Raw genomic sequence first — 27589 nt, 5'->3', positions numbered from 1 at the left:
AATAGTCATGAAAATAATGTTGTTGGACATTCCTGGGGATCCCACATGTACTTGGAAAATAATTTTTTAGTTTTCTATTAACGGGCACTTGAACTATAAAATGACTGTTACTTTGTTTCATGTATTATTTTTCCAGATAGACATTTTATTGGTGGAATATGAATGAAATATTATATCATGTTAACAGATATCCCACTTACATGTTGAAACTTGATATGATGTTAGGCTTTTCAATCAGATAAGTATAATGTACAAATTTTGAAGTGCCCTGTTATTCTGTCTACTCACAATTATGTGGTCTCCTATTAGTTAAGGATTTTCATAGCCTGATAATTCCTTTTGATCCTACCATGACATAATGTTTTATTTAAAGTTTAATTGTTTTTCCTGTAACTTTTTAAATGCCCAGTAAAGTCGTATCATTGGATTATGGAAAACTCTTTAGCCAAATCCTATTTAAAACAGAATCGTGGGATGTGAGGTGAGAAAGTCAGTAAGGTCTTAGTCTCCAAGTGTTTTAAAATGCTTTACCTACCTGTAGACGTTTTCCCCTTTCTTCTGCACCTTGTCAAACCAGTTTATTACTTCTATAGTTTATATAAACATGTAGCCTTCTGTACACTTGTTTTATTTATGTTGTGCAGTAGTATTGGAAATCACTCAAATTGTTGTATGAATACACTGGATGGGAGTAGTTATATATATATATATATATGATGTGTATATATATGTGTGTGTGTATATATATGTGTATATGTGTGTGTATATATATGTGTGTGTGTATACACACACACACACATCTTACCTTTCTGTGTCATGTCTAGTAGTTAAACGTTCTGTATGTAACTATTTATGTTAGTATGTACATTTGACTGCAAGGTGAGCTGAAATAGTTGTGGTATATCTTTTCAGGTTTAAAATGTTTCCAATTGATAAATACATGCTACATGCTGATATTTTACAACAAAAGTTTGGGATATTTCATTGTTAACTGTTAATGAAGCATTGAAAGTCTGAAGACTACAAATGAAATAAAGTATTTCACAAGGATTACAGAAGCACTAATGAAAATGAAACTCTTATCATAACTTAATATATGGAAACTAATTGACTGTAAGTTCAACAACTTTTCACACACCTGACAATTGAATCAATGAACAGTATCAGTAACAATGGTTGTTTTTCCTTCAATTTCTGGAGCAGAGGCTCTGTGATAGATGGTTCATACACAGGATTTCATTTGAATCTGAACAGGAGGCAGAATTGAAATTTGTGTGACTCCAAAGCTAGGTATAGTTATTCCCATTTTCATATTCTATATTAGGAATATGGAACATAAACTTATTTAAATTAAATTATTTACAGGTAATTCTTAATAGTAACAATTCATAATGTAGGATCACAGAACAACGTATAATTTTTATACAAAATTAGATAAATATATTAATATTGTTAACCTATCGTGATGACAGGCTGAGGAGGATATTTGAAGGTTGCCCAATAATAGCAACAGAATTTGACCCCATTTCTACTAATTAAGACCTTAGTATCACGTAGGAAAGCAATCTTACGAAAAACACATACCAAATGGACACAAGAATCATAATAGGAAAACAGTTGTACAACATATCATTTAAAAACTTCTGAACCTCACTTACTGTCACATATTTTCACTCTGAGATTTTTAAAAAGTTTTCAATTATTTGCTTTGGCCTTATCCATGAATAATAGGGTTTTTAATTACTTATACATCAACAATTCCAAATGGATTGGCAACATACTGGAAGCAAAGTTTTATTTAGGCTATTCTCAGCTTCTACTTTTAGGGGAATATTCTGGAAAGAGAAACTTTAAGAAGAAGGAACTGAAATTTCAGCATATATGGAAAGGTGCAACAAGAAATGGTATAAGTCTTAAGGACATTAGAAAATAAATAATTACCACATTAGTTCAAAGCTTTACAGTTTTTCAGAGGTTCTTGGCAGACATGAAAGTACAGAAGTAATCAATTATTGGAATTGGCAGATGACAATGACAAAGAAATTTGGAGATGCAATAAAAGCAATAGTGGAAAAATGTCAAAAATACACTCATTTTTAAAGCATAAGAGAAATGCTACAAGGAAGATTATGTAACTGCTATTGTGATTATTAAGATTCTTTTAGAAAGTCTACTAAAGAAAATGTTCCAGAATGCTGAAATTAGGATAATCACCCACTACTGCTATTTATATTCTGAAGATATATATTTAGATGCCCCTGGATTCTGTACAGCATTTGAAAAATTAAATTTAAGGTAGGCTTGTGTTCTCTAATTGTATTTCAATTGTCGATTCTTACATAATTTTTTCATAAGTATATAAAGAAACTTATGACTTTAAATATGAGTTTAGCTTCTTTTTTAGACATGTATCTGAAAAATCAGAAGTTTAAAAATTATCTCAAGATAATTGATTCATAAAATGTGAACTCTAAATTATAACACAATGATAAGCCCATAAGTAATTTGTATTTATTAGTTTGTTTTTGTGTATGACCTGGTCAGTTTCATCAGTTTAAAATTGATCCAACTTTATTTCTATATAATAATATGAAGGCACACCTAAGAGATGTTGCAGATTCAGTTTCAGACCACCACAATAAGCTGAATATCACCATAAAGCAAGTCAACAATTTTTCCCCCACACATATAAAAGTTATGTTTCTATTGTACAATTATGTCCAAAAATACAGTGTAAATACCTTAATTTAAAAATAGTTATTGCTAAAAAAATGCTAACAATCATCTGAGCCTTCAATAGGTTGTAATCATTTTGCTGGGGGAGGGTCTTGCTTGGCTGTTGATGGTTGCTGACCAATCAGGGTGGTAGTTGCTGAAGGGTTGGGGTGACTGGCAATTTCTTAATATAAGACAACAATGAAATTTGCCTTATTTGTTGACTCTTCCTTTCATGAAAAACTTCTCTCCAGCATGAGATGCTGTTTGGTAGCATTGTACACACAATATAACTCTTTTCAAAGTTGGAATCAATTATTTCAAACCCTGCTGCTGCTTTTTCAATGAGTTTATATAATATTCCAAATCTTTTGTTGTCATTTCAACCATGTTTATAGTATATTCACCAGGAATGGTTTCCATCTCAAGAAACAACTTTCTTTGTTCATCCATAAGAAGCAATTCCTCATCTGTTCATTTGATCATGAGACTGCAGCAATTCAGTCACATATTTAGGCTCTATATCTAGTTCTCTTTCCACCTCATCTACAGCTGTTTCCTCCACTGTAATTTTGAATTCCTCCAAGTCATTGATGGGAGTTGAAATCAACTTCTTCCAAACTCCTATAAATGTTGATATTTTGACCTTCACCCATGAATCATTAATATTTTTAATGATATCTAGAATGGTGAATTCTTTCTAGAAAGTTTTAATTTTACTTCTCTCAGTTCCATCAGAGGAATCCCTACTTCCAGCAGGTATAGCCTTATAAAGTATATTTCATAAATAATAAGAATTGAAAGTCAAAGTTACATCTTGATTCAAAGTAATGAGCTGCAGAATACATGTTGTATTACCCGGCATGAAAACATTATTCTCCTTGTATATCTCCATGAGAGCTCTTGGGTAAGTAGGTTCATTGTCAATGAGCAGTAATATTTTGAAAGGCATCTTTTATTTATTTATTTTTTTTCTGAGCAATAAGTCTCAATAGTAGGTTTAAAATATTCATGCTGTCATAACAATGCTATCAACAGATGTGTTGTCAACTAGGCTAGTTGTTCCATATAGAGCACAGGCAGAGTAGATTTAGAATAATTATTAAGGTCTATAGGATTTTGGAATGGTAAATGAGCATTGGCTTCAACTTCAAGTCACTGTCTGCATTAGCCCCTGAAAACAGTCAGCCTGTCCTTTGAATCTTTGAAGCCAGGCATTGACTTCTCTCTATGAAAGTGCTAGATGACATTTTCTTTCAATAAAAGACTGTCTTATCTCCATGGAAAATCTGCTGTTTAGTGTATCTATCTTCATTAATAATATTAACTAGATCTTTCAGATAACTTGCTGCAGCTTCTACATCAGCACTTGTTGCGTCACCTTGCTTTTTTGTTATGGAGACAGCTTCTATCCTTAAACCTCATGAACCAATCTCTGCTAGCTTCCAGCTTTTCTTCTGCAGCTGCCTCACCTCTCTCAGCCTTCATGGAATTGAGGAGACTTGGGACCTTTCTCTGGGTTAGGCTTTAGCTTAAGGGAAAGTTGTGGCTGGTTTGATCTTCTATCCAGACTATTAAAACTTTTCTCCATATCAGCAATAAGCCTGTTTGACTTTTTTTTTTTTTATTATCATTTGTGTGTTCATTGGAGCAGCACCTTTAATTTTCTTCAATAACTTTTCCTTTGCATTCACAATTTGGCTGTTTGACACACAAGGCCTAGCTTTTGCCTGTCTTGGCTCTCTTGATATGCCTTCCTTGCTAAACTTAATCATTTCTAGCTTTTGATTTCAAGTGAGATGTAATTCTTTTTACTTAAACACATAAAGGCCACTGTAGGGTTGTTAATAGGCATAATTTCTAATTATTTCATCTCAGGGAATTGGGAAACCCAAGGAGAGGGAGAGAGATGGGGAAATTGCCTATTGAAGCAGTCAGGACACACACTATTAAGTTTGCTGTCTTATATGGGTACCATTTGTGGCTCCTCAGAACAATAACAATAGTAACACCAAAGATCACTGATTACAGATCACCATAACAGATATAATAATAAAGTTTGAAATATTGTGAGAATTTCCAAAATTCACAAAATTCTCTGTGTCCAGAGACACAGAATGAACATATGCTGTTGGAAACATGGTGCTGACAAACTCATTCCATGCAGGATTGCCACAAGCCCTGAATCTGTGACAAAAAAAGTACCTGCAAAGCACAATAAAGTGAAGCACAATAAAATGAGATATGCCTAAATGTTTGGTCTGGGATTTTATTTTACCCTGTATTCCTCCTACTAAGTAGCCTTGTATTGTGTCATAGATGGTGTCAGAAGATATGAAAGTACTGAGTCAGAAACAAAGGACTTTTATTACTCATGTTGCAGCAAAGAAGATAAGCATCAGCTTGCTTGTATGAATTTTTCTTGCCCCTAAGTTCCATAAAATGATACGAAGGGCCCAAATGACCCCTGCATACATAGCAAATTGTATTATAGGCAACGCTGAGTTTGGGGTATCCCAGACTTTTATAGCAACCAAACAAGGCTGCTGTTTGTCCCTGTAGGAGACATTGCATCATCCCTCAAGGTTTCTCACTGCAAACACAACTCAGAAATAGCTCAGATAAAGAGGCATCACATTTTTGGCATAGCCAGCAAGATGTGTAGGTGCACAAGAGACCCTTTGGAAGACTGTCTTTCCCAATGGTACTTTTCAATTTTATAACATTTTCCTGCTTGCAAAGAGTTTTTACACATATGACCTCATTGTGTCCTCACTTGATGTTTAATACTCACTCTCTTCAAGAGTAAGAAACAGGCTGGGTGTGGTGGCTTATGCCTGTAGTCCCAGCACTTTGGGAGGCCGATGGGGATGGATCACCTGAGGTCGCTGGCCAACACAGTGAAACCCCATCTCTACTAAAAATACAAAAATTAGCCAGGCGTAGTGGTATGTGCCTGTAATCCCAACTACTCGTGAGGCTGAGGCAGGAGAATCACTTGAACCCGGTAGGCAGAGGTTGCAGTGAGCCGAGATTGTGCCACTGCACTCCAGCCTGGGTGACAGAGCAAGACTCCATCTCAAAAACAACCAACCAACCAAACAAACAAAAAAAACAAGAGTAAGAAACAGTTATATATTTGTTTAATGGAGTTATCCTGTAATAAATATTTCAAATGCCTAAGAATGCATCGTATTACTATTATTTTAGTTATAATTACAAAAATCTACAACCATAATTTTACATATATATTGAAGTTTTCAGTTTTTTTAATTCAAATATTACAATTACAGTATTACTTTCCTTGCACACATGTACCAACTTCATTGATACTATCCATATTTTATTCCCTTATCAAATAGCTTGGAGAGAGGGTGGTACTATATATCATCAAATCATAATCAAACTTCATTGTACATAAAAAACTAATATATTTGTTATAATTTTAAATCCCTGGGCTCAGCTACAGAAACAGATTCCATTCCATAGGTTATGGTTCAGACTATGTATCTTCAATTTTATTTGGGAGTTTGGTTCATTTGCATTTAATATATGTTGATACTGTTTGGTTTAGTCCTTCCCTATTAATTATTTTCTCTTTGTTCCATTGGTCCTTTACTCCTTTGTTCATGCTTTTCTTCCTTCTTTGAGATTAATGAAATTTTTTTTTCTATTTCTTTATAGGCTTTTTCAGGATCTCTTTTTGTATTATTTTTTAATGGTTACTCTAGAGATTAAGACATATATACTTAAGTAATTCCAATGTGATTATCTATAAACATCCTTTAAGGAATACTAATTTAGGGGGCTGAAATCTTTCTTTACTAGTTATTCCTTTGAGTTAAGTACTTAATGTAGAAGAAAATAAATACAATTTAACGAATAATTAATTAAAAATGCAGCTATGGTTTTGAGGAGTAGCGATGGATGTCTAAAAATAAGATTCAATAGCAATCCATGGCTTATGTATACCACCTTCTAATATCTGAGGAGTCTGCATTATACTAAAGTTTAATACAATTGGAATTCAGGGAAGTTGTAGTAGTAGTCTCTTATCAGTATGTAAGAGCATAAAATTAGTCAATACTTGTCCCTCTATGGTCTCAGGCCAACTATGGCCCATGTACATCCATTTAGGCTAATTTTGGAATTGGATGTTAAATAGATGGACATTTTCAAGATGTCTACAAACATATAGATACTTAACAAGTAGTTTTGTTTTCTACTAGGAATGAATTTTCCTCCTAGTATTTCCCCTTACTCTTACACTTGTTCAATGCATCAGCATTTTTTTTTTCTCTCTTTCTGTTTGAGATCCCTTAAGACATAACTCTGGCTGTAACTGGCAAAAGACAGGACCTTCAAAAATTCAAAAACACACGTGGTAAATACCACAAAGTAAGCTACTTTTGACTGTTCCTCTAAAGGTCACATAATGCTTTGTGTTTTCTACAACATGACACAGCATGACAGAACAAAGTAGTTATCTTTTGTACTTGTCAGCATTGTTATGTCAACTTCAAATGATGATATGCTCCTGAGTATGCTGTTGCTTTTTCCCTTTGGGGGCTTTCACTGATTTCTTTAAAGTATTATATGCATCAAGTAAACGATTCATTTATTATTCCTGACACCTGAATTTGGTAAGAAAAAGTATATAGACATCACTTCAAAACTGCATTCAGATGCTGCTTGCCATTGAAGTGATATAAATGATGTAAATGCAGGTCATCTGGATTTTCTGTCTTTATGTTACCATTTTTACTTAACACCTGTGTTTGCCAGCAGGAAAAGAGGCCATATTATTACTGGATGTGGAGGACAACATTCAGACTGGCAGGGAAATATATTTTAAGTTTTAACTGAGAGATTTTAATTAAAAACCTTAACTTGTAGTCATATTTTGATTTGGCAACTCTAAAATGATATAAGTGGTAGAAGTTAAGAGTAATACCAGCTGATAGAACAAAACAACAACAACAACAAAAACCCTGTATTACAGTAGCTTAACCCAGTAAGAGTTTATTTCTCATGACATAACAGTTCCATGCAGATATTTCTGACTGAACTGCTCCCTAGGACCATTTTCACCAGATTCTCAGCATAGCCTGGTGAAATTCTGCAGCCAAATAGGGGAAAAAGAATGGAAGGTTGTGTTTGTAATCCCAGCATTTTGGGAGACTGAGGTGGGTGGATCACATGAGCCCAAGAGTTAGAGACCAGCTTGGGCAACATGGCAAAACCCTGTCTCTACAAAAAATTAGCTGGACATGGTAGCATGTTCCTGTAGTCCCAGCTACTCAGGAGGCTGAGGTAGGAGGATCACCTGAGCCCAGGAGGTTGAAGCTGCAGTGAGTCCTGATGGTGCCACTGTACCTGGTCAGGGTGACAGAGTCAGACCCTGTCTCAAAAAAACAAAAAAGAAAGAATGGAAGGTGGCAGGTGGGATGTTTCTAAGAGCTAAGGTTGGCTCTTAGACAAAAATGACATATGTTATTTTTTCCCCATATTCTCTTGGCTACAATGTAGTTCATTGACATACCCAACTCTAAGAGAAATATGGTCAAGCTGTGTGCTTAGAATTGGGTTTGGTTAACAACCAGCAGTCTCTGCTATAGGAAATTTAACAAGGGAAGATTCTGTTGTAGCAGAGAGATTTTGATTTGTGGTCAGTCAGCCTTAAGGTAAAAATATAGCTTGGTCAATTTTGAGCCAAGTGACATTTAATAAATGATTAATCTTCTATTTGCCATAGTATGCTAAGTTATAGAATAGGAAAATAATACCTACCTCACAGGAGTAATATAAATATTAAATGATATAATTTGTATAAATTGCCCAGCACAATACAGGGCAAATTTAAACATTTGAAAATGATAGTTTTATTTTTTATTGTTAAGTAATGCAATACTTTATTCTATGATGATTCATAATAAATATAATTTAATTGGACATTAGCTTAGTTCAACACCAGAGCAGTTTTTAAAAAAGAGAAATATTTTATGCATAATAAGCTATAGCTTATTATATAGTTATACATTAATAAAGGAGAAAAATGTGCCCCATACTTTAATGTCATAGGATTTATAGTGTAAATAATCCATGAGAATTTACTTACAGGAAAAGCACAACTTTTCATTAATTAACAGAAATAACATGATTTTGTATTACTTGTTTTTATATAAAAAATCATCTTGAGAAAAATACATTAAAACTAAGTATAAAAATATAAAATATTTATTTTAATAACTGAGTAAAATTCAGATTTCTGTTTAACTTTTTTGGCCATGTATACATTTTGATCATTTATAGTTTTATATTTCAATAACTTTCTCCATCTTGATTGATAAAATGATTTATTATGAAGTTTGTCTTTGTATTGAAACATAACATCTTACTACAAAGTCTCTAGAGTACACTAAAGTTTATGTCAGGTTCTGTGAAGAAAGTCCAAGATGGAGCTCAATCTTTTCATTGCAGTGGGCAGTGAATGGTAGGTAGCAGTTAGAGTGATTATTCTATGCTTAGACTGGAGAAAATATTTCAAGACAGGTATGATTTTCAGGGTTTATACTTAATCCTTGTTACAAATATTTATGTTTTAAATAAAAAATCCTGAAAATATCTTTTCTGTGGCTGGTCAACGAAGTCTGGTTGGGAGTTTTCCTCACTTTCGCTGCTGTTCTGTTTCCCTGGATTTGTTACGCAGCTATTGAGCTATTGTTTGACTTATCCAGTGTCTTAAATAATTTCTGCCTAATCACTTGATGAGCATTTACATGGATCAGGGTTTGACCTTGTCTGAAGCATCATCAGTTTATATTCTAATTCTGTTATACATTTCACAAGGCTCACTCCATGCCAGCAAACAGACAAATCAGGCATCCTAAGATGTCAGCAGAAAGTCAACACAGACAACTTTTGGGGAAACATTCTTTTCATGCTAGGATTGACTGTGACCAGGAAAGGAAAATATATTCATGCTGCTTTGGTGTACTTTGTGTCATTAGATGTATGGCTGTGTATCTTTGTCCTCTCTAATTAAAGACTCTGCTACTGGTGTTATTTGCTATGTACAGATGTGTGTGAAAAGAGAGTTGTGTAGCTTACCTGTCTGTCTACAGAGAACACAAAATCAGGTTGCTCCTTTGATAATGTCTATTGTTCTCTTGAGTGTCTTTTGATATTTGTGAATTTTCCCCCTTTTCTCATACAAATAAAGTCACCCTTTAAGGAAGAACAGAGTTATCATATTGAAGAATTAGAATATTTTCTCAATATTTGCCAAGTGTATTCCAAGAATTTTCTGAACCTACTGGACATTTTCTAAGATTAGCAGGTTGCTGTTTTTAATCTCTTTCTTTTCCTCTTTTACTTTTACTTCCACTGAGAGTAAACGTATAGCATCATGTGAAGAATTTGGGATCTCTCAGCTAAACGTATAGCATCATGTGAAGAATTTGGGATCTCTCAGCTGTATAGTAATAGATGGATTGTATATTTTTGTGTAATTTGTTCTATCTTCTTGGTTCAATGTTCATATATTCACTAGAGAGCAAATACTTTGTATAGCAAGGTTAGATATTCTAAATATTCTAAACATGTCTTCTTTGTGGGACAAAAGTTATTGCCCCTTCCTGCCATCAACCCTAGAATATATTTCCTTATTCTTCCCTAGAAAGAAATGAGTGAGTCAACAAAATGAAAAAAAAATTATGAAATGTTAGGGCCACTTTAAGAATAGCCCTGTAGTAGTCATTTGTATGTTAATATTTTATAATGACTAATTTAATGGACAGACGGTAATTCATATTACAGTATGAGAGTAGGGCATTTCCCTAGGCCAAATTATTGTCTACCCAGTTTTCAATTAGAGAAAACTGCCAATTATCTAGAGTGGGTTTTATTTTAATTACCGGGTGATTAGGATAGCTAGGTAACCAGCCTGAAGGAAGGAGAGCTCAACTGTGTATCTGAATCCTTATTATGCAAACCTGTAAAATAAATACAGAAAGACCATGCAAAGAAATTGCTTCAGTGAAATAGTAGATAATTTACCTGAGGCAGTGTATATCCTTTTACTCATTTGATCAATAAAAAGTAAGTTTGAAATGCTAAAGTCACCATTTATTTGTGAACTAGACTTTATTGTTTCTGTGAGAAAAAAATAAATTCTGGGGAAAGGGATTATATGTTAGCAATCAGTGTTCAACATGCTTTGTATTTAACATGTGTTAATGTATGGTGTCATCTCATGAGAAATCACTTATTGGGTGACCTTTGTCATATGAAATATGACTGAGACTTGAGGCACAGAGACAGGATAAATAAATCCCTATTCTTTTCTCTATCTTCAGGTTTTTACTCGAGCTCCTTTTCTACATCTACATTTATCCTCTGAATATTTTCAGTTAAGTGTGTCCCATCACTTTAACTTCAACAGATCTGCACCAATCCAATTTCCTCACCAGACTAGCTTCTTTACCGAATTTCTATGTTCTCCTCTCTGCCAAGGGAACCACCACTTCAACATTCCTTCAGACATGGATGGTTACAGTTATTGATTTTATGCTATCATCCTCCTCTTTCTGTCAGTCATCTTTTGGCAAATTTCTTATGCCAGTACCTTTATCTCCATTTGGGCTATCGTTCCTATCCAGATTCTCACAGGCTCACAGCTAAGCTACTGAAACAGCTGTTGCTGACTAAATATTCTCATGTCTGTAAATAATTATTTAAATAGGGAACACTGGGTTTATACCTGATTCCTCTACATTGAAAGGTATTTCTTTGATTATTACATCAAGGGTAAAATATAGAAAACATTTTGCTTCAATTTCAAGGTCTTCATTAAGCTGGTACTACCTAACCACTATGAAACAAGAAGGGATTCACAGAGATTTAGCACTTTATATATTTAATATTATAGATAATAACAAATTACTGAAATGAACTTTGTAGTACTATTTAATGCATAGGAAGTCTCACCACTTCCTGTTTTAGACCGTAGAGTCCTCAAGGGTGGGAACTACTTCTTAGGAACCTACTGTGGCATTTAATGCAGTTTCAACACAGCCAATTAACAACTGATTACTTGAACTAAGAACTTTCATTTTATGAATATAATCTGAATAATTCAGGAAAGGAATTTTCATGTTATTGCTTTTATCTAGTCCAGCAAACCCTACTGAAATTGTAATTATATGAAGATCTTTAAATAAAATACTGTTGTCACGACCCTGCTGTGCGATATTCTGATTTATTGATTTACTCAGATCCATTTGTTCAGAATCTTCAAAGATAGGGCTTAGGAGTATATTTTTGTAGTTATTCAAGAATATTCTGATGCTCAGGTAGTTTAGAGATGTACTGCCCCGTATACGTCTCCTTCATTAGACCACTATTAATTAATTACTACTATTAGTTAGGGTCTCTCAAGCTGAAGAAAAACACATTTTTGTAGATGGACTGGTAGGGAATGTAAAGATTATGAAACATTTCTTGTAGAATTCTCAAATATCCTGATGTATTTCCCAAAATGTCTAAATATTAATGTATTTTCATAAAAACATTATTTCACTGCATTTTGGGTGACTCCAAGAATGAAAGAATATAATGAATCATAATTGCTTAAAGTATTAATCATGATGAAAATCCTGTCCCTATGTGGAATATATATGAAAGTGAAAATAATAGAAGTTAACTGAAAATAATTGAACTGTTTTTGCAATAGGAATATATCTGAATCCTTTGGAGAGTCTTCTAGAGATTGAGAGGAGTTTCTAGTTCTTTATTTTATATTGGCTGAAGCATATTCTAATAGATTTTAGGATTTAAATAGCTTAAATATAATGGTAAATTAGTCAAGTTGGGAAATGGTAAGTCACTCTACAACATTAAAAACTAAGAAAAATTAATCCCCGTCTTTGCTTAGTAAAGCTGTAGCCTCTTTGATCCTTGGATACTTTACTTTGAAAGACTGGAGTTTCAAAAAAGGGATTTGCAGGAAGTTGGGGAAGGGGTTATTACAAAATCTTGACACTCATCAGAAATCCTATTGTGTACATGGCTATGCACATACACACACACACACAATTATAAAGGCTTTTGTTTCTCTGTAGGATAAAAATGTAAATAATGATTTGCTAAATAAAATACATTAGGGAAGCAATAAGAGTGGTAGGAACTGAGTGCTAGTCCTATCTAAAGGGAAGGACTCTATACAGTGCCAATTAACTGTTACAAATTTAGTAATTTTTCAAATAATACATTTGGAAATATGAAATTTTATGTAAATATACCCAAGTTTAAAATGTCTACAACTTATTCAATTTTTACTGTCTATGCAGGAAAAGCAGCACATTAACTGGCTGAATTTGGTCACTGGACTCCAGTGTTCCACCTGCTGTATTGTGTCCTTAGGTATTCTTGGAATTGTATACATGTGAAGATCTTTTTTTATTTCTTTCATAGATCTTGTAGTCATTTATTTGACTAATTGATACTTTAGATAAGCTGTGAAGGGAAGAGTAATATTTCCTTCATGAAACGAAACTAGAATGTAGGACTTGCATGTACCAAAAGGAGATTGAAAATAAAGGTGGTTGGCTTTCCAGACCCTCATCCAGATAACTTATATCATTGACAGAGGTATTTGGCTAAAAGTTTATTCACGTTCAATCTATCAATACTATTCACATTGCTTATATCATTGCACTGCCATGTCTTCAGCAGGTAGTGTTAGACAGAAAATTTAGGATTCAAATATGAGAATTCTCAATTAACATTGAATCTCATTTTGATAAAGAAAAAGAATAAAACCAGTATTTATAATAAAAAGATCACATCACTGGACTCCAGCCTGGGCAACAGAGCGAAAGCCTGTCTCAAACATAATTAAATAAAAAGTAGTATTCAAATAGGTGACTATAAATATTGTTTTTTTTAATTTGTTTAACTTTTAAAAATATAGTTTTGTTTTTTTTTTTTTTTTTTTTTTTTTGAGATGGAGTTTCACTCTTGTCACCCAGGCTGGAGTACAATGGTGTGATCTTGCCTCACTGCAACCTCTTGGGTTCAAGTGATTCTCTTGCCTTAGCCTTCTGAGTAGCTGGGATTATAGGGGCATGCCACCACGTCCAGCTAATTTTCATATTTTTAAGTAGAGACAGGGTTTCACCATGTTGGCCTGGCTGATCTCTAACTCCTGACCTCAGGTGATCCACTCGCCTTGGCCTCCCAAAGTGCTGGGATTACAGGTGTGAGCCACCTCACCTGGCCAAAAATATAGGTATTTTTTAAAAAGCAAATAAAGTATTGACTGTGATCCAAGAAACAGAAGAGAAAATGCAGGATACAGAACATGAACAGGATTAGGAAAAAAAATTAATAACTGTAAACCATATTATTTTCCATCAAAATTTTATGAAGTCAGCATAGAGATAGATTTATTCTTGAGGATTCGCGGAGACTGACAAATTTTCTAAAACTTGGGAAAATGAAGCTTGTGTATCAAATGCTTATTTACCAGTATCTTCAAATAATGTATCATGAATGTTACATGAGAACAAAATTTTATCTTTTAGTAGTCTCCCATTATAATATGTGCATTAGGAAAGGTTAAAAAATAACTCTTGTGAACTCTAAGTCATCAGAATTTTGGGTTGCCAGATGTCTGTTCAATATATAATGCCAGTAAGTTTTTATCAGAGTCTACTTTTTTAATACTTTGTCCAATTAGCAACAATAATATTTGCAAGTAATGGTGTGATCCATTGAAGATGCATGAATGACTTCAATTGATTATATATGTGTATGTGTGTGCACTCACATACATGCACATGAAGAATATAATCTACATGAATCTACATGATGTATGTCTGTTTTTTTTTTTAACCAGGTGAGCCAACAATCAATATACTTTGTCTTTTCCATTTTTAGACTGATTCTTTATTTCTGGTTTTCTGCTTGAAATGTTTTCATTCATCCTAAAATGTTTAAAGTGAAATGTTTTAAACAAATTATAAAGATTTCTCTAAGACAACCTCTGAAAGTTTGGTAACTGCAGTTTGATCATTACTACAATTGGATAACTATTATTCAACCAAAATACAAAGATTTATCTAAGAGAATCTTTGAAAATTTGATAAAAACTTCTACTTGGTGCCATATCAACTGATACCAAATGTAGGGAAATAGCACTTTATATAATTACAAAAATCACAAATTTCTGGTTGTTATTTTTGTGAGGGAGAATTAGCAAAAATAAGTAATCATAGAGAGCTGTATAAATTATTAAGCACCATAAATAGTAACTACATATTACACTGTTATCTTCGCAATCTATACACTTAGTAGGTAAAAATGACTCCTAAGTTTCCAGTTCTGTACCTGTATGACATTCGTCTATGTAATTTAAGGGATCTTGATTTTGTAGGAAAGATAATGTATTCTGGAGCTGATCTTTCCTGAAGGCTATAATTATGTGCCAGGACTAATTTTAGGCATCAATGGGGTTCTCACAAATGCTGTCAGGTGAAGCAAAGCACGTGCCTTGTCAGTTACATTTCTACTGGGGCAAAGTATTTATTAACTGAAAAAGTTTCAGCTATATACAGCTTTGTCAATACCTATACAGATTTGTCAATACCAACTTGGGGACCAGATGGTTTAAGATACATACAATGTTCCTTTAATTAGTTGCTAGTAGGGTTGAAAATGCCCTTTTAATAGGCAAATAAGATAGTGGGTTCATAATTTAAAGCAATTTCTTTTCTTCCTTTGAGGAAGACCAGGTGCTAAAACTTTTCAAGTTTAAACTACTCTGACACAAGTAAGTGATTCCCACTGCTGAAATTGTTTGCAAACTGAATCACAGGACACAGAGGCAAAGCACATGGGTGAGAGAAAGGGGATTTTGTTACATAGGAACAGTACTATTTCTTTTTTGTTTCAATAAGGTTTTAATGAGGAAAAAACAATCTTGACAAACATGATGATGTTAAATAACAATAGAAATAAGTAACTAAGGTAAATAGGATAATATTTTACCATGGGCTAGAATCTCCTTCCTTGAAGGTAGTTGAGGTCATCTGAAGTGCAGTCTGAAATACATTATCTTCCATGGTCCTTCCCATTCTTAAATTTCAGTGTAAGTTTCAGAAGTATGAAACTAATTTTTATAAGTATTTTTAGAGTTGAAGGTTTATTTTTCTTTGGAAGCTTATAACTAAAAATTTTGCCATTGTGTCATATCTGCATTAACTGCACTATAAAGTTAATTAAGCAATAGCTGGACATTTCTTAGGGATTAATGACTAACAGGGAGGAGTAGATGGCTCAAGGTACAGCCAAGGGCCATTAACATCTGCTGGCCATTAATTTCCAGAAAATACCCAGCATTGAAGTCATTATTGCTATTATAAACTGAAAACAGAAAAGAAATACAGCCATGTGGATTTTTTTTTTAAGGGTGATGTAATCTTAATTGATATGTACAAAGCAGTCATGGAGAACTTAATTCTTGTACATTAGCCAATCACATTGCTAGTCTCATCTCTCATGGTTCCATTTGGGTTATAATTAACCAGTAACAGTTGTAGACCTGGGCATTTCCTGGGGATTAATGAATAGCTGGGCGGAGTTAATTGCCTAAAGTATAGTCTCAGGCCATTAACCTCAGTTGGTCACTAATCTCTAGGAATTTCTTCTAACTGAGGTCATTTATTTATAGTAAGAATAAAAATGTATGCAACTATTTTAATATTAATCCCAGGTCATTTTTATTATCTTGAAACATACCCAATAGTGAGAAATATCTATGGAGTCTTTCTGTATGCACATTTCAAAGTTACCTCTTTTTTAATATAAGCACTCAATTAGTGTGGAACATACCTACAATACTTAGAATAAAGCCTGTTTGATGAGAAGGACATGTTCAAATAATAAAATCAATACACAAAGGCATTGATTTTCCTGAGTTTGTCAGTCAGCACATTTGATAGATACATGTTGATTCTTATCTTTATTACTAATTTTTAACCTTGGTTCAACATGGAAAAAGATTGCCTTTGTTATCAGCCATGTGTAATATTTGTATCCAGTATACATATAATAGTTATATTGGCCACTATTCTTTGTGATGCAAAGAATAATAATAAGAATTTAAACTAGAAATAAGAATTCTTAATAGGAATTTTAATCCTTAAGAATAAGAATTTTCCTTGGGTTTCTCTTAGTGGTATATTCTAATAATACTCATTTCTTTGTTTTTATTAATGTGCTACTAATTTCTACTGCTAAAAGTCCAAAGTAAATAGGTTTATTCAGACTGAAGAGAGCAATCAATTAACAAAAATTCTGAAATTACTACTTAAAATCATATTTTGTAATGAAGACATTACACAAAGAAGCTAAAAGGCAAAGTTACATAAAAGTTTTAATTTAATGAATGTTAGCACATAAATTGCTACTGTCAAGACAGAAGAAATTGTATTGATTCAATTTTAGTGTATTCTGTTAATGCTTGACTGAATTCAAAGAACATAAATTAAAAATTGCTAAAGTTAAGTTTGCTATATGAAATTTGAACTATGTATCTGAGAAGTAATCTGTATCCTAAATATGACTGATACTGAGCCAAGTTTTTTAGTATGTGGAATAATTATTATATTTGCAGAGTAATGAAGCTTAAACATATACAATATGAACAATATTTACCATATCATAATAAATACGTTTGTAAGTCCTGGAAATGTTTATATTTTTATTTAAAACTACTTGATGATGTTAATATTATCTCCACATAATGTAACACTTTTATGCTTGCCTATTTCTTTGCATTAAATGTTAAAAAAATTTGAATATGTATCATAAGATTTTTAATTAGTGGAAGTTACTACGGATAATAAAGTAAATTTATGTGTGTGTTGTGTATACATAGTGACACATTTATAAAAGCAGCTTTCAATAAATAACTAAAGTCATTTTACATATAAAATTTAACCTCTTTGTTATTGAGTTATTTAGATAATAACTTTGGTTCTTTATTATTTATAAGTATAGGTATGTCTAGATTTCAAAAAATGTGAACCAAATGATCAGAATGTATTTAACACCATACATTCACTGAAGGATTTAACATAAGAAATCAACATTGACAAAAGTTAGCAGACTTCTAAACAAGAAAACCCCACAAAATTCAATGATTACAATTTGAAACTGATTCTTCTGTAAAATATTTAATAAATGACTACTGTATGGAGTAAAAAGGATTCATTACCTCTACTTTTACTGTAACAGCTTGTTTCCTTATATTTACCATGCATTGTGTAAGCTATGAAGTACTTTTAGCTTCTTTGTGCCGAAGAAACATATTTTCTTTTAGTAAATGGATGACTCAAATTGAGAAATTAAATGGCTTATTCAGAGTTCCAAAATTATAGGTCTAGTGCTAAAACTGAAGCATAGGGATTTTTTTCTCCATATCTGACATCTTTACCCTATACCTGAGTTTTATAGTTGAAACATATTAGATCTGATCATTTTAAAGGCATGTTAATTCAGGATACCTTCTTTATTTTGCTTATGATTTATCATTTTTGTGCATAAAGACATAGGCCATACTATTTTCAATTACATTTAAATCAACTTGTACTTAGTAATTCAGTCCCAATATTAAATGTAGACAGTTAATTTTCTTTCTTTTATGTAGAATAATTTATTGATACATGTATGAAATTGCATATTATGGAGTTTGAAAGTTTTTTTAAAAATTTATTTTAGATTAATGACTAGATTCCAGGTAGTGCTATAATTTTTTGACTCCAATAAAATTAATCTAATTTTGGTCATCAAGCACTGTATGATATAATCTGGTCTATTTCTTTGAAAAATCTATTATTTTAAAATTCAATATATGTTGCTCTTCTTCAAATATTCACATTTCAGTGAAGATATAGATAATCTTGTTTGGGTACGTAACTTTCAACATCCTATCCAATTTCATATTTTACCTAAGTAAATTGCATTATTTCTTCAGAGTTTTGTATTTGTTTTTGTAAGATGCATTTTCTGATTCCACAAAATTTACATTATTTTTGTTCTCTGCTACTGAATCCTCCTCACTATATATCTGTTTTGTCTCTGCTTAAAAGAGCATGCCAAAATTGGTATTTTTTTAAAGTAGTATTATAAGAATCTGTTTATAAATGTCTTTGTATGGAACATTGTGTACAACAAAGAATGTCTGTTCTTATGACAGGGAGAGTATTCAGGAACATTGTGAAATGGAGACCAGCATCAGAAAATTCATATAATCTAGATTTTTGTATGATCTTTGGATTGTCAATAGTTTTGAATGTTCATATTGCTTAGGGTGATAAAATAAATAACAGCATTGCACCTAAGTTTGTAAATGAGAAGAAATCATAGAAACTAAGGGATGAGCGTGCCCAAAATGATATATTTTAAATAGTAGGAATAAAAATAACTTTCTAGACTATAATTTTCAAAGAGGAAAATTCTAGATAGGGAATCAATGAAAGGCAGTAATCTATTTCCCCATATACTCTGTAGAGAAATTTAAATGTTCCACTGAAATTATATCTACCAAGATAGTCCTATTTCAAGCATAATGCTTTTCAAAGTCCACCTCTTTTAAAGCAATGAATTCAACCAATAACCTCTGTGAAATGAGTTTGTTTCCTTTTATGGTACAAAGAGAAAAATACAAATTAAACAACATGTTGTTATACTTGTAAGAAGAATCTGTTGCCTTCAAAATGGTGGGGATCCTGAGTTATAAAGGTCTTGTGTTGGCCCTAACTTTGATTCTGTAATGTTAAATATTAATAACATAAAGTGAATCCAGGAACCAAAATGAATTCTTATTATTGCTTTTTAAGAAAGTTTATATACAATAGATTCTCTATTCAAATACATCAGGTTCTAGAAATACTTGACAATAAACTGATTTGCAAACCTCACAAGTTCTAGGGCTAAAACAATGCACTTTGGGTCCTTTCTTACGATCATTCAGTCCATTTGATTTAGTTGCAGAGACAGCCTCAGATGCTAGAATACCTTGAAACACTGCCCTTTAATAGTTGATTATCTTACTTTTAAAAGAGAGAAAGATAGTAATAACAGCATCTGTGAAAAGGAGAAGACTGAAGAAAATCAAGTTTTGACTGACTCAAAAGAATAAGAAATTGGATTGATTTCAAAACAAAAATAATATTCACTTTCAAGGGTATCGATAATTTCCAAATGTTTAAAAAACTGTAGTAGAGGGTTATTTAGTTTATGGAGGCCTTAAAGCCATTTACTAAACACTGCAAAAGTTACTTTTTGATAGCTTCTTAACATAAACTATGCAAGGGCTATTAAAGCCCATAGTTAATTATACAAGAAAAGATTTTACATGAAAATCTTGAATACTATTGAACTTCACCATATTTCCAAGACCTTTAGGATACTTTTTATGTTTGACAACACTATCAAATGTGCAGATCAAATTTACTTACAGAAAATGTCTTTCACATGCTATTCAGATTGTATAGAGAATATAATTTATTCAAAAATTCATTTTGAATTTGATTCAAAACACTTTTTCAAACTGTCATTAAATAGTGAGGACTCTGTTTTTTTTAACTGTAGAGTTAAAAAATAATACATGAGTCAGATACAGAGATGTAAAATTTCAGATGTAATTTTCTGGGTAGAATACAAGGTGAAAAGAACTAGACAGTGAGGGCATGAAAATATCAAAGTGAAATTATAACAGGAATGAAAAGCAGAGGGAAAGAGAAACAGTGGAGACGCTGTCAAACAGTTATTTGATCTGTTTGTTGTGTATTTGACAGTTCACTATGTGCAAGGCATTATGCTAGAAGCTGGAGATGTAACAATTGGTAAGATGTAGACTTCAGTTATGACAAACTATAGTATATAGATTAATAGAAATATGCATGTGAAAAAGAAATAGAACAAAGAAAATGATTAGTCATCCCACACCCAGGAGACAAGAAAGAGAAACCTTTACAAGGATGCTTTTGCAAGATATTTATGAGTTAGAAGGTCTAATTAGCCTAGGTCATTCTAGGTAGTGGTAAGAGATGTGACTAGAAACAGCATAATGGGTTTGGGAAACTGCAAGTAGTTCAATATTCTTAGAACATAATGTTGTTAGAAACATACTGAAAGAAAAATGAAGGAAATGGTAAAAGACAAGTCTAGATTTTAGGCCAGGAGGCTTCTGTGACCATAAAAAGGAGCATGGTCCTTTAAGCAATGGGGAGACTTGGTTTTAAGTCACAGGAAGCTGTACATTATTAGAGAGTTTCTTAAAGTTCTGTTCATGTTTACACTTGAGAATGTGAATTAAAGAAAATATAGCATCTAAGAACTCTGCTGAACTGTTCTATAGAATTATATATATATATATTTTTTTCCCTCAATTCCTAAAAAAGAGAAGTGCTAACTCTACTGACATTTGAGGTTCAGATAATTGTTTTTATTTAAATATACCGTATATTAGAGTTAATTTTTATTGACTATCAGGATCTAGCAAGATAAATATTTTTATTTCTTGCATTGGTAAATCTGATGACCCAAAGAGAGATAAACATCCTCTACTTAATACCTCATTTCTGATTTAATGGACTTGAGGAAGAATATCCCATATAATGTTGATTTTAATTTTATGGCTTAGAGTTTGGGGGAGTGAGCAATAGAAAAAGTACTATAAGGATTTGAGTCTTGGTTAGTAGGGTTCTCTTGGTAAGTATCCTTCTTATTTAGTGAGGTTTTGAGTCTTAATTGAACCTCAAGCCTTGTCACCTATGAGGACAAGAAAACAACTAAGAATGAGCTCACGGGGAAAAGCAAGTCATGTTGGGTTGGTAATACGATATCTCTCACAAGTTCCATCTACTCTTAAGAAAATATCTTCATGGGCGTCAGATCTATGTGTGGGATATAAGGGGAAAAGATCCTTTGTGCCAATTCTATCTTATTTTATACTTAACAATTATTTCTTTAAACTTCTTAATGCCTTTTCCTTTTTCTTTAGCTTTAGAGAACTTAATTTGGTTGAGCCATATGGGAATGTGCAATTAACTTTTATCAATTGCCTACCATGCAAATGCAATTCTTCTTTGGGGGGTATCTTGTAAAAGGTAGGTGGCAGGTTCTGGCTATCTAGTATGAATGGTGAAGTGGGGAGTTACTCCCTCTCTCTGTTGCTGACCTGTGTGTGACAAGTTAAATCCTTCTGCTGAGGCTTACAATTTGAGAGAGTGACCACACGTGGGAAGGTTCAGTAGAGATTTTTCAATATATTTGCAATGAATTCAAGAGTTTAGAGACAAGGTAGTGAACAACTGTTCATGAGGTCATCGGTGTCTAGTGACCATTGTAACAATGGGGTAACTATAAGCAGAGAGTATTCCTGTGGCAGGCATTTTGGTGTTGCCTCCTTTGATTCTTGTTGGAGCTTGGTTGTCCAAACTTACTGATCACTTGGTGAGATACCTGGTAATATTCTAATAAATTTTTGTCTGCTCAAGTTAACCAGAGTCAGTCTCTATCCTTTGTAACCCAAATCTTGACTGCAATTTGCTAGTGTGATTTGAAATATAGTGTCTACAAATTATTTTCATTAGATCATAAACTATTCCCATGCATAGAAGTGACCTGATGAGATCTGTGACTTAGAAAATCATTTTTACAACAATATGGATGATGGACTATAGAGATTAAAACTAGAGGGATGAGTATAATTAAAAGCCCATTGTTATTTTAGCATATTGGCAAGAGAGAGAGAGGAGTGAGGAAACTTAGTAAAAAGTGAAAATAGGTAGGAAAAAAAGCAAAGCAGAGTGGTATTCTAGAAACCAAGAGAGGAGTTGCAAAGGATGATTCCAAGGGTCAAATATTCAAAGGGAGAAAAGGAGTGATTCAAAGGGTCAAATAGCACTGAGAGGTCAAGAAGAATTAAAATTAGATATCATCCATAGAGTTTGGAGGTTATCAGTGAACTGAGAGCAATTCGGGTGAAATGGTAGGGTTAGAAGCCACATTTCAGAGGACTGATTTGGAGGTGAGCAATTTGACAAAATACAGTTTACTTTTCCAATGAACTTGGCTGAGAAGATAAGAGAGCACATGTTATTGAGAAAAGTGAAAAATATAGAAGCCACTAATTAAAGGCACAATGTATGGAAAATTTGAGGAATCTAGAAAGTAAGTAGAGCAAAGTCACGATTTAAGACAAATGCATCATAATTTTCTCATCAGTAAAACTGGAATAACAGTATCCACATCACAAGGTGTTTGTGAGGGTAGAGAATAAGGTAGGCTAAGCGCGATGCTTGATATTTTAGACTGTAATTTTCATGCTCCCCTTTTATGCTATTACAGCAAATAGAAATTTATTATTTCTCTTGTTCTTCCTTTAGCCTCTCATTTCTTTGATGGCATGTAATATGAGTTATATTCACAGTTGCATTCCTAGTTCTTGGAATATTGAAGCCACCTATAGGTTCTCAACACATATTTGCTGAATTTTTGGGAAAAAAAATATACACCTAGCCTGATGGGAGTGTAGTATATGTTAATTTCTTCTCTACAGTGTTTCAGCTCTTGTCTGTACAGAACTTTTAAAACTTTATTTTTTATTTGTCGCACCTCCCCATTTTAAGTTTCCTTCCTATAAAGAAATTTAGCTAAAGTGAATTATATATTCTGATAATGATTTTATAGTGTTTTTCCATGAAGTAAGACATAAAAAGTTATTTTTATTTATTCTACACTTAAGGGAAATAGAAATGGAAAAAGATATTTGGTGTATAAAATATTACAATATATAATTAGGACATGTTTTTTATTACTGAATTACAGCTTTAGACAGAATATTTAATGCTGTTACAATCCCTTGCCTCCCTCTCTTCATTCAAACAAACCAAGCATTTCTAGCACAGTACTGTCTTTATCATTATAGAATCAGAGAATTATAAGACACATCAAGGGATTATCTAATTTAGTAGTTGCCTCTAGCCCCATGGTATTTTAAAAAAATGCTTAAGAGCTATTTTTCACAAACATGAGTAACAGTAAAAACTTTAGAAGGAAAATGTGGAAAACCAAAGTGGGGAGTTATTTCTTCTCTGTACTATTGTTTTAAGATCTTGTGTTTTAAAATGTTATTTTTAATGTAGTGGTACAACTTAAAAAGCTAATTATAAACATATTATAATATAGCTTTCAAATAAAATAATAAAACCAGCACAATACAAAAGAACATCTGTACTTTAAAACAGTAGTGTTATTTTTCTGAAACCAAATTGCTGCCTACAAGGTGATTGTGGTCCTGACTGCCATAGACCCAGAGTCTTTGGATTTCACTCTGTTGTGTTTATATTTCTGTCTGCCCTGAGGTGATTCATTTTCCCAGTACTTTCTCCGTCCGGAATACTACACGTTTTTTATAATGTGCTTTTCATCCCCATTCAGCTTTTACTTGGTTCAAATTTATCTGTGTCTTAGAGCTCCTAGTTTTCTTTTACCATTAATACATTACAGTAAAAAAGGTACTACATAGTGGCAATGGGAGCTGCAAATTCAGTCCCTGAACTGGAGGGCAAACTTAATTAAAACTTGTAGTAATGGTGCTCTTATTGATTATTCAGCTTACCCTGAAAATGAAAACAAACACAACATTATTTATATTGAAAACTCATAGATGCCACTTCCCCCTGCCTTATTTGAGAAATATTGATTTTCTGTGCATTATGACCTAAAGATTTTACTTTAATTCTAATAAAAATCTTGCATTAAGTTTATCTGCCTTTTTACTGTATTTTAGCTTCTTGTGTTTTATGTTTCTTATCTCTCCTTCTCCCCCCATTTTACCAAGTTATACACCCTCAGTTACTTTAATGTCCTAAAAGTTTTGTTTTTATCTATTATTATTATACCTCCCTTATTTTGTTTGCATGTCTTTTTCTTAATATTCTCTTTTGTTTTTCCACCATCCCCATAAAGTTTCCAAACTGCCGAACTGTTGTGCAATTTTAAGGACCAATGTTTCATGAATAGTAGTGTGATTACTGACATGTTATTTCTCATCACGTATGCTGTGGCCTTAATGTTGATGTTCCCAACCCCAATTCATATGTTGAAAACTTAATTACTGAGGCAGTGGTCTTAGAAGATGGGGCCTTTTGAGGGGTGGTTTGGTCATGAGCAGGGAGCCCTCATGAATAGGATTAGTGCCCTTATAAAAGAGGCCCCAGAGAGGTACCTTGCACCTGTCAGCATGTGAGGACACAGTGAGAAGGTGCCACGTATGAGAAAGCCCTTAAAGCCCTTACTAGACCCTAAATCTGCAGGTGCCTTGATCTTGAACTTCCCGGCATCCACAGTTCTGAGAAATATTAATAAACTTACTTGTTTGTAAACCACCCTGTTTATGGCATTTTTGTTATAGCAGCAGCCTGAGTGGGCTAAGATAATGTGCTGGTTAAATGAAAGCTATCTTAGTTTTTATAATACTTAATTTTTTAACAGCACCATGTTATTACTGACATATTCATCTTGGAGTACTTGAAATTCCCCTGCTGTCTTCACTTACTGCTGCTCTCATCCAGTTTCTATATTCTCTTTCTGGTTAGTTCATTTTTATAATTCATTCTGTAGCTGTTCAGCCTTCTCTTGTGTGCTAAGCACAAAGGATACATTAGGCCTGATATAAATGCATGCCTTCCAAGAGTTTATATTTCTAGTTGAGAATGCAGACAAGTAAAAAAGTAACTTTAGATTTGTGTTATTTATGAGAGAGGCATAGTGATACAGAGCAGGGACCGACTCTACCTTTGTAAAGAACTGGAGATAAAGATGGTCAGAGAGGGCTTCCCAGGGCAGGTGATGTTGGAGCTAATAGAATTGAAGAAAAAAAACTATAGAAAATAGAGTATTTCCTGGAACTCCAGTGAATGGAATCAGAGTCTTGCTGCTACTAAAATGGTCGCTATTTCTTTCTCTGCTGTTTTCTGGCTCATCTTTATTCTCTCTGGTTTTCCTGTTAATGAAATTGTAATTTGACAGCTTTCCTGTTCCCTCCAGGATCAAATAATTGGAGAAGGACCTCAGAAGACTGCACTTTGATGATGTGCACATCTCTGGAGTAGTCACTGTGGCCAGAGAAAGGGAGCACTATGTGGTTATTTGGTCCAATGAGTCATGTTCTAAGAGTTGTGGGTGGAAGGAGCCCTGGGAAAAGGCAGGGACCACCACACCATTCCAGGCAGCAGGGGCAGCATGTGAAAGAAATGGAGTCCAGGAGGAGTTGAAAATGAAGTTTTAGAAACAGCAAATGGTTTAGTGTTACAAGAATACTTGACGCGTATGGGTCGTGTGAGTGGGAAGGAGACAGATAAAGATGGAAAGGATGAGGTAGGCCTAACCTTACAAAGCCTTTGAAGCAATGCCAAGGCAGTTTTCTTTTATCTTCCAGTCGAAGGAGACGCTGAGGTTTTTGTTTGTTTGTTTTAGTCAAATAACTTTTATTGTGTACAACACTATTTTAAAAACCTTTTTACCTTATTAAAAATGATTTTCTCTGAGGACTCAGAAAAGAGAAGTTGAGTAGCTGATTTGAGCAAAAAAAACATACATTTCTTTCATGTAAATACTTAGTAACTTCAAAATACTGATGCTTTCTGACAATCTTATATGTTCACCTTACAATAAATGTTCTGTTTTTTCTAGATCCTATTACATATGTGAACGAGTGACTCATAAAAAGATGAGAGAAAATACAAGCAACTTGGTTCATGCAAGGAGAGGAAGTAACTACTATCCACAGGCAAATCTTACTCTGAGTTTAGGGAAGACTGAACTTTTCATTGCACTCTATTATGGTCCCTTTGCTTAGTTAAATGCAACAAGTATTTTATAGAAGATTTCAAGTGATGGTCCAGAAGTCACAACCGGGATTTAGAACACTGAGTTTTTATTTTTAGGTTTTTTTTTTTCATTGAAATACAGCATATGTATAGAAAAATGTGAAAGAACATTAATACCTCTCCAGAAGCAGCTGAAAAGTGTTTAAAGAACATGATGACAGGCTGGGCCGGGTGGCTCACGCCTGTAATCCCAGCACTTTGGGAGGCCGAGGCGAGCAGATCACGAGGTCAGGAGATCAAGACCATCCTGGCTAACATGGTGAAACCCCGTCTCTACTGAAAGTACAAAAAATTAGCCGGGTATGGTGGCGGGCGCCTGTAGTCCCAGCTACTCAAGAGGCTGGGGCAGGAGAATGGCGTGAACCTGGGAGGCGGAGCTTGCAATGAGCAGAGATCGCGCCACTGCACTCCAGCCTGGGCGACAGAGCGAGACTACGTCTCAATAAATACATAAATAAATAAAAACAAAATAACATGATGACAAGATTAGATTCTGTGCTTTTGAAATTAATAGCAGATTTAGAAAGAGTCGGTCGGTGAGGCTTCTTGAAAGAGTTCCAGAAGGAGTTAAAAGTCTAAAGCAAGAAGATAATTCTCTTTAGACAAAGAGAAGAGAAAACATTTAGTTTCTGAACTACATACATAATTTCTATGGAGAAATGTGGAGCATTGGCTATTGGGTCTGAAATATTTTAGTTAAGAACTTCATTTACTAGGTACAAATCCATAAGAAATTTAGAAAGCATCCTTAGCACTTATGAGGTTTTTAAAAGCTTAATGTCAAAGAAGTGTAACGTTAGGAAAAGACACTCCAAAATAGCTTTTCTTTAGATAAAAAGTATTGTAACAAGGGAAATTCAATGAGGATTACCTCTGATTGGTGTGGATTCACCTCTAATATGTAATCA

At 33.4% G+C, this 27589-nt stretch overlaps 1 protein-coding gene across 4 annotated transcripts in view; it reads left to right on the top strand.

Annotated features, from left to right (window-relative positions):
* ERBB4 (erb-b2 receptor tyrosine kinase 4) overlaps window positions 1–27589 on the top strand; it is a 1183012-nt gene that overhangs the window by 27528 nt on the left and 1127895 nt on the right. The window lies entirely within an intron of this gene.

The sequence above is a fragment of the Rhinopithecus roxellana genome, chromosome 14, assembly GCF_007565055.1.
Source record: "Rhinopithecus roxellana isolate Shanxi Qingling chromosome 14, ASM756505v1, whole genome shotgun sequence".
NCBI classification, from domain to species: Eukaryota; Metazoa; Chordata; class Mammalia; order Primates; family Cercopithecidae; genus Rhinopithecus; species Rhinopithecus roxellana.
This window is presented reverse-complemented; position numbering and strand designations above follow the sequence as displayed.